This window comes from Lissotriton helveticus, chromosome 6 (genome assembly GCF_964261635.1).
Source record: "Lissotriton helveticus chromosome 6, aLisHel1.1, whole genome shotgun sequence".
In the NCBI taxonomy this organism is placed as follows: domain Eukaryota; kingdom Metazoa; phylum Chordata; class Amphibia; order Caudata; family Salamandridae; genus Lissotriton; species Lissotriton helveticus.
In genome coordinates this window covers 253,463,212-253,479,634 of record NC_136067.1, presented here as the reverse complement: position 1 = coordinate 253,479,634, position 16,423 = coordinate 253,463,212, and the positions used below count along the sequence as shown (strand labels likewise).

Genomic DNA, 16,423 nt, shown 5'->3' with positions numbered 1-16,423 from the left:
TCCCAACTCCAGCTCATTGAGCCAGATGAGCAGACAAGAATTCTGTTAAATACTCTGATTTTAAATTTAACAATTTATGTAGCGCTCAGTAGACTTTGATTTGTTGTTTCAGAGCCTCTATCATTTATTTGCAAGCTTGAATAACAGATTCCATTGAAGATATTGTAGCTAACTTTTATCTACTAAAATGCCAACTATCATGGCATCAGTCTAGTTTCTCCCCGCGTTCAATGTCTTTTCGCCCCTCCATGTTCTCCCCAATCTATTCCTGTTTCTCCAGTATTGGATCTTTTTTAGATTCACATACTTAAATCATTCCTGGTCGTTGAAGTGGAAGTCTAACTGTACTATAGTAAAGCAGTATGTATCTCTATCATAGGCTATACTGACAATGAATAGTCAGTTTACTAGCCTAGCTTTGTCCTTTTAAATAAAAAAAAGAACCAAACTTGAACTACAACCAATCTGGCGACCGAGTTCTGCTCAGTTTTCTTATAGTGTTTGAAATATTATCTCGGATATTTCCTAGTATGTTTGTCAAGTAAAAGCAAGGCCTCTTCAGATCACAAGTAACCTGCAGAAAAAAAAGGCTGATTGTGGATGATCCACATAAGGATTGTCTTTATTGCCTCTACCCCCAGTACAAGGTAAAGGAGTGTATAATATGATGCGTATTTCTACATTTTCATACATCCCAACCACCACAAATATCTCTGCTTCACCATAGCCGGTGCCCATTACCAGTTCAGAGTCTTCCCATTCGGCCTCAAATCAGCTCCTCTTATGTTCACCAAATGTTTGGCCCTGTCAACACCTACTCTCAAAAAACAAGATCATCTGGTATTCCCCAAGATGGCTGGTTGCTGAAAGCCTCAACACCAAAGCAAGTGTCCAAAGCTACAAAAGCTCGCCTCTTTTTGTTTCACATACTGGGTCTCACTGTGAATCCTCTAAAATCCTCAACTATTCCAAGACAGACAAAGTTTGTAGGTTCCTACTTGGATACAAACCAAAACCAAGCCTTCCTCTCACAGACAGACAATGGAGGTTAACAAATTTGGCTCTAAAACGTTTGAGAAGAAATTCTGTTTAAGTGTGGCTGTACAAGTTACTACTGGGCATGATCTCGTCCATAATCCACCTGATCCCACTGGCGCGGCTGAAGATGAGACTATTACAAGAGGAGTTGCAAATGCAATGGATCCATTCAGAAGGGTAGTTCAACGAGTTCAATGGTTGGTTGCCATTATAGCCTATGATAGTGATACATACTGCCTTACTATGCTACCATGGGACTCCCACTTCGACGATGGGGAATGATTGAAGCATTTGAATCTATGAAAGGTAGCAATACTGGAGAACTGCAGTTACAGGTAAGTAACTAATTTTCTTTTGCCTCTCTCCCATCTAACTGGCTGAATTCTCCCAGTTTCTCATTTGGTCTCTAATGCCTGTGACTAATTATAGTCTTGGTCATCAGATAGCGACAGCACTCTCTCTTTTGTACATGACTCTGATCTATACTTTCTGTCGTCTACCCTCCCTGCTTCAAAGGACTGTTCTCCCCCCCCCCCCGCACTACATCACCCCACCAATTATGGCTCTATTTCTTACTTTGCTCTCTTTTCTGCAATATTTGAAAGACTGTATTTAATCAGTGAGTGTTATTCCACCACGGACAACATCTACAATTGGACATTTGCAAACTCCACTCCACAGTTTTTATCCTCTTCGCTGACTTCAACCATCTCTTTCCATCCTGTTTATTGTTTTTGTTACAACAAACTGAAGACAACCATGTCAAGACAAGGGGGCTGGCAGGTACATCATTGTTTTTTCTTTTGTTCTGCTCAGCTAAAGGTGTTGTATTCCTTAAAATCTGCTTGCACCCTTCTGCAGTGAGTCTCCCTGAGGACTTTTTTCTTTCCATATTGTCTCTCTACACAACCTTGCTCATACTTCATTCTGGTTTCATTCCTCTTTGCCTGTGGAACCCAAATCTTCTGTTAGAATCTAAGATTTTGTAATTCGAAAACAAATGCCCGGATCCCCAACTGCCTTAAAGTGCACAAAACAAATTCATATTACTTTTAATTCCAGATGAATTGAATTTGTAGACCATAAACAATCAGCCACCTGGCTAGCTTGTTAAATAACGTTATTTTCTTTGCTCAGTACTGATTTCCATAACCTCTTTTCCTCCAAGGTGAGGAAGTTGTTTTTAACTGTAGGCTTTCCCAATTATCTTTGCCCATCCTTAAGAAGAAAGTATGTTTAATTCTGATAGATACATCTGCCAGTGGATTCCTCACCTTGTGAATATCCCCTTGCGTCAGCAACATTCGGAAATTCTTTTCGCGCCGACGTGGACGACGTCACAGAGGCACGGCATCGCACACGACTCCGATGACGTCACAGACACCATAATAGGCCCACGCCGGCGTGATGACGTCAGTTCCCCTTTTTCCGCGTCGTCGACGCTAACAGTTTCGGGGAATCTCTGTAGCTGTTGGAAACTTTGTTACTGTTTTCTCTGTTTTCTTGCTTCTTTGTCTCACTGAAGATGTCGACTAAGAAGACGGGATTCAAGCCACGAAGAGAGTGCGGCAAAATGATGTCGATCACGGACCCGCACCAGGACTGTATCTTGTGTCTGAGTTCGGACCATGATGTCGATAGTTGTTCTTCGTGTAAGAAGATAATTCCGAAGGCGCTTCAAGAGAGGGAGACTAAGCTTTTAATGGCTAAGTTAATAGGAAGTAAGGATAAGAAGTCTTCGCGATCCCGTTCGAGAAGGGCGAGGTCGAGGTCAAGATCACGATCGGCGTCTCTTTCGAAGTCATCACCCGGTCATGCTTCGAAGTCGAAAAAGAAGCATAAGAAGCGAAGGCATAAATCTCGGCATCACTCCGGTAAGGATTCGGACTCGAGGCCGAAGTTACCAAAGAGGAAGCATGGGAAGGATGTAGTGTCTTCATCACCAGAGGTCTTGGATCCAGAAGGTGAGGCTTCGCCTTCGGAGTCGCAGGTTCAATCGCCGACTCTGGCTCTGAATCCGTCTCAGGCGCCGTCTCCGGCTCGAGAGGATGAAGAAGTCCCTTTGGATGAGGGTTCGATGGCACGACCACCTGTGGAAGAGGAGGCGAATCCGGAACATCTGAAGGGTCAGTCTGTGGGTTCTTACCCACCTTTCCCAACTCCAGGTCAAGACCATACTGCGTTTTTAAACGCTATGTATGGTGTCTATTCCAGAGCATGGTACCCCTCTGGTGCACCTTCCGGTCCTATGGGTCCTCTGGCGTATAATTTAGGAGTTCCCCACTCCTATGCTCCAGCTCCCTTTATGCCATTTATGCCGGCTCCGACGCCGCCTTGGCATTACTCGGCGCTGCCGAGGTAGTCGACGCCGATACCGATGCTGCTGGCTCCGAGTCGACCTCGAGAACCGCGCCCTGGGCCTACAGATTCGATATCGACGTCGATACCGGCTCCGTCGGAGTCGTTCACAGATCCAACGGCGCGGCTGTTGAAAGAGAGACCCAGAAGGGATGCTCAGCGCCTCATAGAGGAGAAAAGATATAGAGAAGCTGAGGCTAAGATGGAAGAAGGTGAGCTTCATGAGGACTGTTTTGAAGATCTAGGAGAAGCTAGTGGTTTGGAACTTTCTCCTGAATGGTAGCTGCCATCTGTGTCTGATGCCCCTTCAAAGGATGTTAGGCCATACCACATGGTCATGAGGAAGGCTGCAGAACTTTTACATTTAACCTTGCCTACAGTGGAATATAAATCCAATCTCTTTACTGAGGTTCTCCATTCCCCAAGTTCTGTTATTGAACTATTGCTTCCCTTTAATGAAGCATTAACTGATCCTATTTTGGAGGTTTTGAGCAAGCCTCTTACTGCTCCTGCAGTGGCTAAAAGTGTTGCAAGGAGGTATAGAGTTGCACCTGAGGATCCTGAGTTTTTATCCTCGCATCCTTTGCCTGAAAGTCTGGTTATTCAGGCAGCCTGTTTAAAAAAGACTGTGGGTGCTTTCCCTCAAGTGCCTGGGGATAAGGAATCCAAGAAACAAGATCGGACTGCGAAGAAGACTTTCTCTTCAGCAAGTATGGCTTTAAAATCGACTAATGCCACTTGCCTTATGGGTAGATGCATACATGCCCTGATGGATTCTTTGCGATTGTTGGCTCCTAAAATTCCTGATGACAACAGGAAGGATTTTGATGAGGTATTGGCTGATGTGCAGGCGGCTGCACGTCAAGTGATCTAGAGTGGACTAGGCACCGCTGATTCTGTTGCTCGCATCATGGGAACTGCTGTTGCCTCTAGAAGGGCGACCTGGCTGAAGTCATCAGACTTGTCGGCGGACGTTCAGGCTGCGTTATTGGATTTGCCTTTTGACGGTATTGGTCTTTTTGGTAAAAAAGCTGATGCAGCCTTGGAAAGATTTAAGGACTGTAGGGCTACTGCCAAATCTTTGGGGCTGCAGATTAAAGGTTCATCTACCAAAAGGTTTAGGGGTTTTGGACGTTCTTCATTTCGTCCCTACCGTCAAGGTCAACAGCAGCAGCAGCAACAGCAGAATCCACTGTATAAATCATACAGGGGTAGGCAAAGAGCTCGTCCACGAGGATGTCAAGCCTCCACCTCTTCCAACCCCCCCCAGCCACAGAAAAGCAGCCCTAGAACCGCCATTCTGGATCATGTGGGCCCAGTGGGGGGCCGGCTTACCCATTTTCTATGGGATTGGGAATCAGTTACATCAGATCTTTGGGTTCTCAATCTCGTATAGAATGGGTATGCTCTTCCCTTTCGGGAATTCCCTCCGAATTACCCTCCTTGCCAAGGTTACTGCATGGAGGAACACCTGTTACTCCTGCAGGAGGAAGTCCAGACATTGTTAAGAAAGGGTGCGCTAGAGATGGTTCCAGAGCAGGAAAGGGGTCAGGGGTGCTACTCCCGGTATTTCCTGATACCCAAGAAGGATGGCAGACTTCGTCCAATCCTGGATCTCAGGATCTTGAACCTTTACCTAAAACAGGAGAAGTTCAAGATGCTCATCCTTGCACACATTCTTCAGGCGCTGATGGAAGAAGACTGGATGGTGTCAATAGACTTGCAGGATGCATATTTTCACATCCCTATATTTCACAGGAAATATCTCCGTTTTATGGTGGGATCACAACATTACCAGTTTGTGGTTCTGCCGTTTGGTCTTACTACTGCGCCTCGGGTCTTCAGCAAGGTGATGGCTGTCGTGGTGGCACATCTCAGAAGATCTGGGATACCAGTAGTTCGAGGCATGTGGGCTGCTAAATTCATATCTTATGCATAGATCGCCGCCTAGTGTTGGGTCCGGATGATTGCACATTGTTGTCCTGGAAGAGTCTTCGAAGTATCACGAGATAGGTGGCTCCTCCCCTGGACTACAGTGCGCATGGGCATCGACTCCATCCCCAGATTGTTTTTTTCCGCCATTGGGTTCGGATGTGATTTCGACGTCTCCTTGTCGGAATCGGTAAAACATACTTCTTTAAGGCCAAAAGGCCTTCGTTGACTGCGTCGGTATTGTTCGCGTACGGTCTCGGCCTTCATCCGACTCTTCGAGTCGAAATTCTGCGGAGTCGACTAACTCTTCGGACATCGAGGCCCTGTCGTCGCGGCAAGACCCCGACGAGCTTACCATGGAACGAAGTCCGTTCAAGCGCTGCCCCGTGTGTGGATCCAAGTACCCACATATCGACGTGCATTGTAAGCGCTTCGCTTTCCCCCCCTCCCTTGCCTGGGATTCTGAGACCGCCCTCGGCTGAGTATTGACGCCGAGGGCTGGGATCTCATTTTGGCCGCCATCTTGGGGGTAGGACTTCCACCCTCGCGCTCTAGCAGCGCTACAAAAGGGAACCGGCTCATCTAGCAGGTGATTACCATCTGCTTCTAACCTACTTCTCCCCTCCTGAGGCGGAAAGCCGGGAGGTCTCTCCACTTTTCTTTTACTTTGAACATTTTGAACACTTGACTCGTGTATTTTAAAACGATCATTTTATTGTGTGCCTTTTGCAGCGTGTGCTCGCGCTTGTATGAAAAGCGTGTAGGAGCACAGCGCTGCCTGCTATTTGACCTCCCAGCGCTTGTAAGCGCTTCGCTTTCCCCCCCTCCCTTGCCTGGGATTCTGAGACCGCCCTCGGCTGAGTATTGACGCCGAGGGCTGGGATCTCATTTTGGCCGCCATCTTGGGGGTAGGACTTCCACCCTCGCGCTCTAGCAGCGCTACAAAAAGCTCACCCCCTTCTCCGCGCAGCGGACGCGTTTCAGCGGCCGCGCCTGATCCGCGCCAGAGTCCTGCCCGTCTGCGCCCGTCAGCGTCCCGGAGGCGTTCGGCGTGGCAGGTAGCTCTGGCCACTATGCTTTCTTACTCCGCTCAGGAGCTCCTTTCGCGGCGCAACTGGAATGCGTCATGCTTATCAGTCTTCCCAGGCCGGCATAGGGGTAAGCATAAGTGCCCTGCTTGTTTGTGGCACCCTGTCCGTTCCCTCCCTTCCCCTCTTCCTGTCAAGGAGAGCAGCACAAAACACCTCTGTCTACTCCTCAATACGAGGTCGTTGCATCGCCATACTCAAGAGATCTATGATCTCTTGTCAACCACCAGTCCTACCTGTTTGATGCTTACCGAGACTTGGCTGAATGATTCTTCCAACCCGGACCTAGTGGCTGCTATCCCCACTGACTACACCATCCATCGACAGGACAGAGACAAGGGTAGAGGAGGAGGAGTTGCTTTGGTTGTGAAGAGCTCTCTTCCGTGCACGGTCACGCATACTCACACCATCGAAGGGGCTGATTCATTAGCCTTCACCATCTCCTTATCGCCGCAACAAGCACTGAAGGGCATGATTGTTTATAGACCCCCGGGCCCTGTGGGCTCCTTTTTTGATGACCTTCAACAGGTCATGTCGGTCCTTGTCCTGAGATCGGAGCATTGCTTACTTGCGGGAGATTTCAACTTCCATATGGACGACCACAATGACCAAAATGCCATCAAACTGTTGGATATCGCATCTACCCTGGGTCTTTCCCCTTATCTCTCTGGTCCAACCCACGATAAAGGCCACATGCTCGATCAGGTTTTTTCCACCATACCGATCACGAATATTACACTTCTGCCTATCGTGTGGTCCGATCACTTTCTGGCCCGCTTCGAAATACATTCTATCGCGGCCCCCCTCGCTAGCGCCACGAGACAGCAGGGCAGCAGCTATAGGACATTTCACCGGGTGACCTCAGATATGCTTACTCATGCTCTGACTGATCACCCTGTGGTCGGCACTGGGGATCTGGAGAAAGATCTGGAGAGTCTGCAAGACTGGCTTCTTGCCAGACTAAATGAGTTCGCTCCCTTACAGCCGCCCAGGTCCGCCGCTCGGCGGGTCTCTGCTCCCTGGTTCACGGAGGAACTAGCCCTTGCCCGTAGGCAATGTAAAGTGGTTGAGCGTGCCTGGAGAGTCCAGTATGAGCCCGAGGCCAAACAACGATATAAAACAACGATGAAGTCATACCATGGACTTGTCCTTCAGAGCAAGAAACGGTATCTTGCCAATAGGATTGACGATGCTGCTAACTCCTGTAAGGAGATTTTCTCAATCGTGCGTGAATTTACTAGTCCCCGGTCCATCTCTACTCAGGGTGCTCCGGCAGAGACCTGGGCTAACACTATTGCCAATTTTTTTACTACCAAAATTAGGCAAATCCAGGTCTCTTTCCCGCAGAGAGACCCAGATGATGTGTCTGTGATGCCGATTGAGGCAGCGTCTCTGTCTCCCCCGGGACCAGCCCTGCTCGATTTTCCCCCTCTCTCGGCTGCTACATCTTTAGCCCTGATGAGGAACCTTAAGTCGGGCTCACCATTAGATCCTTGCCCGGCAAAATTTCTGGCAAAAGTGGCAGACGTCATAAACCCTATAGCCAATCCCATCCTTAATCTATCTTTGAGCGAAGGCTTTCTGCCTCAGACCTGGAAGCAAGCCATGGTCATCCCTCTGATCAAGAAACCCAATCTTGACCCAGAGGTACCCTCCAACTATAGACCAATTTCGCTCCTTCCAGCACTGACCAAGATCCTGGAAAAACACGTGCACAGCGTGCTTTCCAACTTTTTGGAGTCTAATGATCTGCTTCATGAATCCCAATCGGGATTCCGCTCCAACTTAAGCACCGAGACGGCGCTCTTGGAAGTCTCGGAGATCATTAGAGAGGTGCTGGACATGGGAGGCAGGGTGTTGTTAGTCATGCTAGATCTGTCGGCGGCGTTTGACACCGTCCCCCATGAGGACCTCCTCATTAGGCTCCAGGACATCGGGCTAGGGGGGACGGTGCTCAACTGGTTTTCTTCCTTTTTGGCCAACCGCCGCCAGACGGTCTGGGTCCCACCCGGATCCGCCGAGATGCCGCCATTGGGAGTCGGAGTGCCTCAGGGTTCTATCCTGAGCCCCACTCTCTTTAACATCTTGATGACCCCTCTGGCGACATTGGCGGAATCCTATGGGGCCCGGATCGTCTCCTATGCTGACGACACTCAGCTCCTCTTCACCTGTCGCAAGGGTGAAGAGTTTGATGGCGAAGGGATCCGCGAGTGCCTTGGGGCTGTTTTCAGCTGGTTTTCTCAAAACAGTCTCAAGTGCAACTCGGACAAGTCCGAAATACTATTCTTCGGATGCCCCTCTGAACCAGATTGGCGAGGATGGTGGCCTGCCGACATGTTCCCTCCCTCACAGTCCTCTAAGTGGGCCAAGAACCTGGGAGTCAAAATTGATAATGAGCTGTCGCTCAAATCCCAGATTTCCATCCTTACGGGAACTTGTTTTGGGATCCTGAGAATGCTGCGCAAGTTTTTCCCCCTTCTTTCACAGCATCATCGGAGGATCACTGTTCAGGCCCTTATAGGGTCCAGATTGGACTATGCCAATGCCCTATATCTGGGCCTGCCTGAATATCTCCTCCAACGTCTGCAGATCACCCAGAACGCGGCTGCGCGTGCCATCTATGGCCTTCATCGTCGCACCAGCGCCTCTAATCTTCTTGTATCCCTCCACTGGCTTCCGGTGCGGAAGAGGATACTGTTTAAGACCATGACTCTTGCCCATAAGGCCTTACATGGCACTGGTGCCAAGTATCTTCAGAGGAGGCTGGACTTCTATCGACCAGCACGATCCCTCAGGTCAGAAACCTTGGCCTTGGCTCGGGTACCACGCATTAAAAAGGCTCGGCTAGGCGGCCGGTCTTTCAGCTTCCTTGCTCCTCAGCTGTGGAACTCGCTACCGTTGTCTTTGCGAAGCACCTCTAATCTGCTTGTCTTTAGGAAAGACTTGAAAACTTGGTTGTTTGCTGGATAGTTTCTTCCCCTCCGGGTGCCCCTTCTCTGTTATTGTTATGTTTCTTGCTCTTTTTCCATGGCCAGGAGCTCAAAGCGCCGGGACACTCCTTTGGAGTAGCCGTTGCGCTATAAAAGTCCCATTTTAACATTAACATTAACATTAACATCCAGTCTGTAACAAATGCCTCTCGCCGGACCACAACGAGGACAACTGTATGGCCTGCTCACAGTTCAGGTCGAAGAAAACGCTCAAGCTTCGGCGCGCGGTGCGCCTCGAGGCCCAGCGAGCGGCTCCGGCACCCGACGACATCTTCGACGAGCCCGAGGCAGATGGCCCAAGCCATCGCCTGCAGATTTCACCCCCATCGACGGAGGTCGAGGCAGATCCCGGAGAACCCGTTGAGGGCCAGGACCTTGAATACGTCGAGGAGGTAGGGGACGACGAAGAAGTTTATGGGGCCGCGGAAGATAGCTCGGAGGAAGAGCTATGCCCCGAAAGTTACATGGCTCAGGCTCAGGTCACGGGATCGCCACTCGGCCTTACCCACGACCCTGCACCGCTATCCCCGGCCCCGCCTTCTGGCCCGGCCTCGGACACACCAGCGGAGACGCCATTGCGCGTATCGAAACCGAAACCTTCGGATTCTACGACACCAAACATGGCCGACGTACCATCGAAACCGAAACCTTCGGATTCGACAACACCAAAGATGGCCGACGTACCATAAAAAATGAAAAAGCCTGCTACGTCATCGACTCCGTCGCCCGCCGGGCCTCTGAAGCCGAAGAAGGCTGTCGAGCCGACACCGCCACAGAAGGTGGCCAAAGACCCGTCCTCTAAGAAGGTCGTCCAACACGTGTCGAGCACGGTTACTCCGGCAAAGTCCACTAAGACTGTTGACACTCCTTCGGACGCGACTGCGGCGCCAACTGGCAAACGCCCAGTCGAAGCAAAGTCGGCAAAGGGCCCGAGCCAAAATCCGGAGGCCCTACGCATCGGCACACAGACGCCGGATCTAAAGCATCGGCATCGGCGCATAAGCCTACAACGGAGGCGCGGACCATTGGGGCCGAAAATGCTTCGGCGGACACCTCGTCGGTACGGAGGGCCTCCGATGGAGACGGACATGGGGCATCGGTCACGAAACCCTCCGCTTCCTTCACAAAGCAGGTCACTGACTCCCTCAAACGAATTCGGGAGAAGACGTCGACGACTCACACGCCGTCGGCTCCAAAACTGGTTGACGCACCTACGAAGACTTCAACCAAGCTTCTCTACACTCTGCCGCCGAAGGTGGCACCGAAGGCATTTGCACCCAAATCGGTGCCGAAGACCACTGAAACATCGGAACCTTCGACGCTAAGTGGCCGATTGGATCGACATCAAGCTTCAGAAGAACAATCTGAGCATTATATCGATGCCGAGACGGGGAAATTAACGCTCTATAAGCGGGAGATCACTTCCCACCCATTGGAATCCTATGTCATACCACTAAAGAAGAAGAGGCCGGCACAGGACATTCCTGCCCTTGTTGAACCTATTCAGCCTCCACCAAGGAGGAGCCCATCACCTTCCCCCAATCAGTCAGGGGGAGAGGACGATGACCAGGATGACCAGTACAATTTCCCGGCTAACACTGACCCTGATGAGCAACAGGACTCATGGGTGGACACTGGTGACCAGGGAGGCCATCAGGTGGTACAGGACCCACAGGGTTTTGGTGCACGAACATCCCCAACTGAGGATTCAGCGGCATTTAATGCCTTGATAGAGCGGGCAGCTGCAAATCATAATGTGGACATGCATGCTGACCCGGTGGAAGAAGATTTTCTATTTGACACTTTCTCTGTTTCAGAAAAAACTGTTAAAACACTTCCTATGCTGAAAGGTGTCCTTAAGCATGCCTCAGAGATCTTTAAGGAACCTACCAGGGCAAGAGTGGTAAACCCACGTATTGAAAAGAAATACAGACCGGCACCTGGGGACCCTGCATATATTCGGGGACAGTTGCCTTTGGACTCGTTGGTGGTCGCAAATGCCCGCAAGAGGGCGAACTCCCAGACAACGGGTGAAGCTCCTCCCCCAGACAAGGAGTCGAAAGTGCTTGAGGCATCTGGCAAAAGGGTGGCTGCGCAGGCTGCCAATATCTGGCGCATATCAAACACACAGGCACCGTTGGCACGTTATGATAGGGCGCATTACGACACCCTAGAACAGCTCCTTCAACACCTCCCAGATGAGTTTAAGGAGGCAGCCGAGATGCTCATACAAGAGGGAAAGCTCATTTCAAACGCTGCAATAAAGTGTGCGCTTGATGGGGCAGATACAGCGGCTAGGGCTATTAACACTAGCGTCATGCTGAGGCGCCAAGCATGGCTTCGCATATCAGGTTTTAAACCTGACATTCAAACAACTATACTGAACCAGCCCGTTAATCCAGACAGACTGTTTGGCCCAGAAGTTGACACCACCCTCGAAAAAATTAAAAAGGACAATGAGACAGCGAAGTCCATGGGGGCGCTTCAGTCCCAGCTATTCAAGGGGAGCACTTTTCGTCGCTCAGGTACCCGCGGTGTTACCAGAGGACACCTGGCACAACAAACACAATTCACGAAGGGTGGCGCACAGTCCTCGTACCCCAAGCAAGGTAGAGGGGTTTACAGAGGAAATAGTGCCAAGGGCAGAGGCAGAGGAAACAACAACTCCCGTTCCTCTGCCACCAACAAACAGTGACTCTCTGTCACTGCCCCCCGACCATCCAACACCTGTCGGGGGGAGACTCCAGCAGTTCCTGCCAGTCTGGACGTCCATCACCACAGACAGGTGGGTGAGAAAACTTATCCAGTACGGTTATTGTTTGGAGTTGACATCCACTCCACCCAACATTCCCCCAAGACAACGTCCTATGTCGGCAGAGCACTTGCACTTATTGCAGCAAGAAGTAGTAGTGATGCTGCAAAAAGGCGCAATCGTGCTCGTACCAGTGGAGGAGGAAGGTACAGGGGTCTATTCCCTGTACTTCCTTATCCCAAAAAAGGACGGATCCCTCAGACCCATTCTGGATCTACGCCCCCTCAACCTGTATATACTGTCAGAACACTTTCACATGCTGACGCTGCAGCAGATTCTTCCCCTGCTAAACCAAGGGGACTTCCTAGCGACCTTGGACCTCAAGGATGCTTATTTTCACATACCACTCCACCCCTCCCACAGAAAATACCTCAGGTTCACCATCCAAAACAGGCACTATCAGTTCAAAGTACTACCCTTCGGAGTGACAACTGCCCCCAGAGTGTTTACAAAGTGTCTGGCGACAGTTGCGGCGCACCTCAGGAGACAAAATATACATGTCTACCCTTACCTAGACGACTGGCTCGTTCAAGCAAAGTCGGAACAGCAGTGCGCCGCAGACATGTCCTACACCATTCACCTCCTTCACAGTCTGGGGTTCTCACTGAACTACCCAAAGTCGCACCTTCAGCCAGCCCATGTGCGGCAGTATCTAGGCGCGACAATAAATACCCTAACTGCTATGGCTCAACCAAACCCGGTGAGGATCGACAACATTCAGTCGCTCATCCAGAGGTTCAGACCGCAACACTCACTACCAGCGAGAGTGTTCATGCAGTTGATAGGCATGATGGCCTCCTGCATCTTCATAGTCCCGCACGCAAGGTTGCATATGCGTCCGCTCCAAGAATGCTTGGCGAATCAGTGGACACAGGCTCAAGGACAACTGACAGACCTAGTGTTGGTTACCGGTCGGGCATACAACTCTCTGCATTGGTGGAATCCACACAACCTTTGCAAGGGCCGACCGTTCCAAGAGTCTGTGCCACAGATTATTCTAACAACGGACGCATCTCTCCAGGGGTGGGGAGCTCATGTGCTCCACTACACGGTGCAGGGACTGTGGTCGACGCAGCAACAGAAGTTGCACATCAACTACCTGGAACTGATGGCAATCTTCATGGCGCTCAAGTCCTTCAAAGTACATCTGTGCAACAAGGTCGTGTTGATCCGGACGGACAACATGACAGCCATGTACTACATCCAAAAGCAGGGAGGTACTCACTCTCCACAGCTGTCTCATCTGGCTCAGAGCATGTGGAAGTGGGCCATTCAGAGGAACATCTTCCTCATGGCAGAAAACCTCCCGGGCAAAGACAATCAGATGGCGGATCTACTCAGCAGGTACAGCCATCAAATGCACGAGTGGGAGATACATCCATCAGTACTCCACCCGTACTTCCAACAGTGGGGTCATCCGGAGATAGACCTCTTTGCCACAAGGGAAAACGCAAAATGCCAAAGCTTTGCCGCCAGGTTCCCTCACCCAGAATTTCAGGGGAATGCGATATGGATGAACTGGTCAGGCAGATTTGCGTACGCTTTTACCCCAGCGCCTCTCATTCCACTGGTGGCAAGAAAGCTAAAGCAACACTCGATGACGCTCATCCTGGTTGCTCCAACGTGGGCACGCCAACCATGGTACACCACGTTTCTAGAACTTTCCGTGGTACCGCATCAAAGGCTGCATCTCTCTCCAAGCCTCTTGACGCAGAACCATGGCGACATTCAGCATCCAGATCCGCAACAGCTCAATCTGGCGATCTGGCTCCTGAGGTCCTAGAGTTTGGCTACCTCAACCTGCCTCCTGAATGCATGGACATCATCCGGGAGGCAAGAAAGCCCACTACCAGAGCTTGCTATGCAGCAAAATGGATGCGGTTTGTCATTTACTGTACTGAACACAATATCAACCCGCTAGATGCATCCATTCCTAACATCATCTGCTATTTGTTACATCTTTACAAATGCAATCTGGCGTACGCTTCCATTCGGATACACTTATCCGCCATAGCGGCTTATCTCCAAAACAGGCAGCATCTCTCTGTTTTCAGGGTGCCTGCCATTAAAGCCTTCCTGGAGGGACTGAAACGAGTCATTCCTCCAAGAACACCACCGGCTCCAGTGTGGAACCTTAATGTAGTCCTCACTAGGCTGATGGGCCCACCTTTTGAGCCACTACACTCATGCGAGATTCAGTTCCTGACATGGAAAGTGGCTTTTCTCATTGCTATTACATCGCTCAGGCGTGTTAGTGAGCTGCAAGCGCTGACAATCCAAGAGCCATTCATACAAATTCATTCAAACAGGGTAGTGCTCCGCACTAACCCCAAATTCCTTCCGAAGGTGGTGTCACAGTTTCATATCAACCAAACTATTGACCTGCCCGCATTCTTTCAAAACCCACAAACAGTAGCGGAAAGAATGCTCCATACATTAGACGTAAAAAGGGCGTTGATGTACTACATTGACAGAACACAACACTTTAGGAAATTAAACAACTTTTTGTTGCCTTCTCAGCCCAGCACAAAGGCAACCCTATTTCCAAAGCAGGAATAGCCAGATGGATTGTTAAGTGCATCCAGATTTGTTATCAAAAAGCTAAACGTACTTTAACAATCCCCCCAAGAGCGCATTCCACACGCAAGTTGGGGGCCTCCATGGCTTTCCTGGGGAATATTCCTTTGGAAGACATTTGTAAAGCAGCCACGTGGTCTACACCGCACACATTTACCAAACATTACTGTGTAGATGTGCATTCCAAGCAGCAAGCAGCTGTAGGACAGGCTGTTCTCAAGACACTCTTTCAGACTTCTGCAGCTGGCACGGGCAACCGCCGTTAATGGAGGGACTGCTATGTATTCTATGCATAAGATATGAATTTAGCAGCCCACATGCCTCAAACTGAATATGCTACTTACCAGTATGCATCTGTTCTTGGCATGTAGGGCTGCTAACATTCATATCGCCCACCCTCCTCCCCGGTGCCCGTAGCGGCTGCAGATACTCTCTTGCATTCAATCATTAGCATGGACATCCTTTACACTATTTCACTCCATCTCTGCCACAATGGCTAAAAACAATCTGGGGATGGAGTCGATGCCCATGCGCACTGTAGTCCAGGGGAGGAGCCACCTATCTCGTGATACTTCGAAGACTCTTCCAGGACAACAATGTGCAATCATCCGGACCCAACACTAGGCGGCGATCTATGCATAAGATATGAATGTTAGCAGCCCTACATGCCAAGAACAGATGCATACTGGTAAGTAGCATATTCATTCCCGTATCTGAACGATTGGCTGATCAAAGCAGAATCTCCAGAGAAGGTGCTCCATCATCTGCATGTGACAACTCAGTTGTTGTACAGGTTGGGTTTTTCGATAAATGTGCCCAAATCTCACCCTGTGCCCTCCCAGCGCAACCTGTTCATAGGTGCGGTACTGGATACAACTGTGTGTCGTGCATTCCCTCCTCCACAAAGGATTCGCGACATACAGGAGTTGATTCTTTTATTTCACAATGGAGCGGTCGTTCCAGTCCTGAAGGTCCTTCGCCTGCTCGGTCTGATGGCTTCCTGCATTCTGTTGGTCAACAATTCACGCTGGCACATGAGGGCACTCCAGTGGTGCCTCTGCAGGCAGTGGTATCAGCACAACGGAGATCTCAGGGAGTTGGTGAGGATCTCCAGAGAGACTGCAGCGGATCTGTCTTGGTGGGGAGTCGAAGGCAACCTGTCTCAAGGGAAGCCTTTTCAACTGCCTCCAGCTGTGGCCACAGTGATAACGGATGCATCCACTCTAGGGTGGGGTGCTCCTCTGGGGGATCTGGAGGTCAAGGGTCTTTGGTCTCCAGAGGAAAGGTTGCTTCACATCAACCTTCTGGAATTACGGGCTATACGTCTGGCGCTCAAGGCCTTCCTCCCTTCCCTTCGCGGTCGGTCGGTTCAGGTCCTGACGGACAACACCACCGCGATGTGGTATGTCAACAAGCAGGGAGGAGTAGGGTCGCAGTGTCTCTGCAGAGAGGCTCTGCGTCTCTGGTCCTGGGTTAAGGATCATCGGATTTGTCTGATGGCAAATCATCTGGCCGGAGTTCTGTGCGTGCAGACAGTCTCAGTCGGCAGTTCTCAGCCGACCACAAGTGGAGGCTTCATCCAGAGGTGGTTCGTCACGCCTTTCGGACATGGGGAACTTTTCAGGTGG

At 50.3% G+C, this 16,423-nt stretch overlaps 1 protein-coding gene across 2 annotated transcripts in view; it reads left to right on the top strand.

Moving 5' to 3' along the window:
- Positions 1–16,423, top strand: part of GCFC2 (GC-rich sequence DNA-binding factor 2) — a 326,773-nt gene that overhangs the window by 176,732 nt on the left and 133,618 nt on the right. The gene's annotated exons all lie outside the window — the stretch shown is intronic.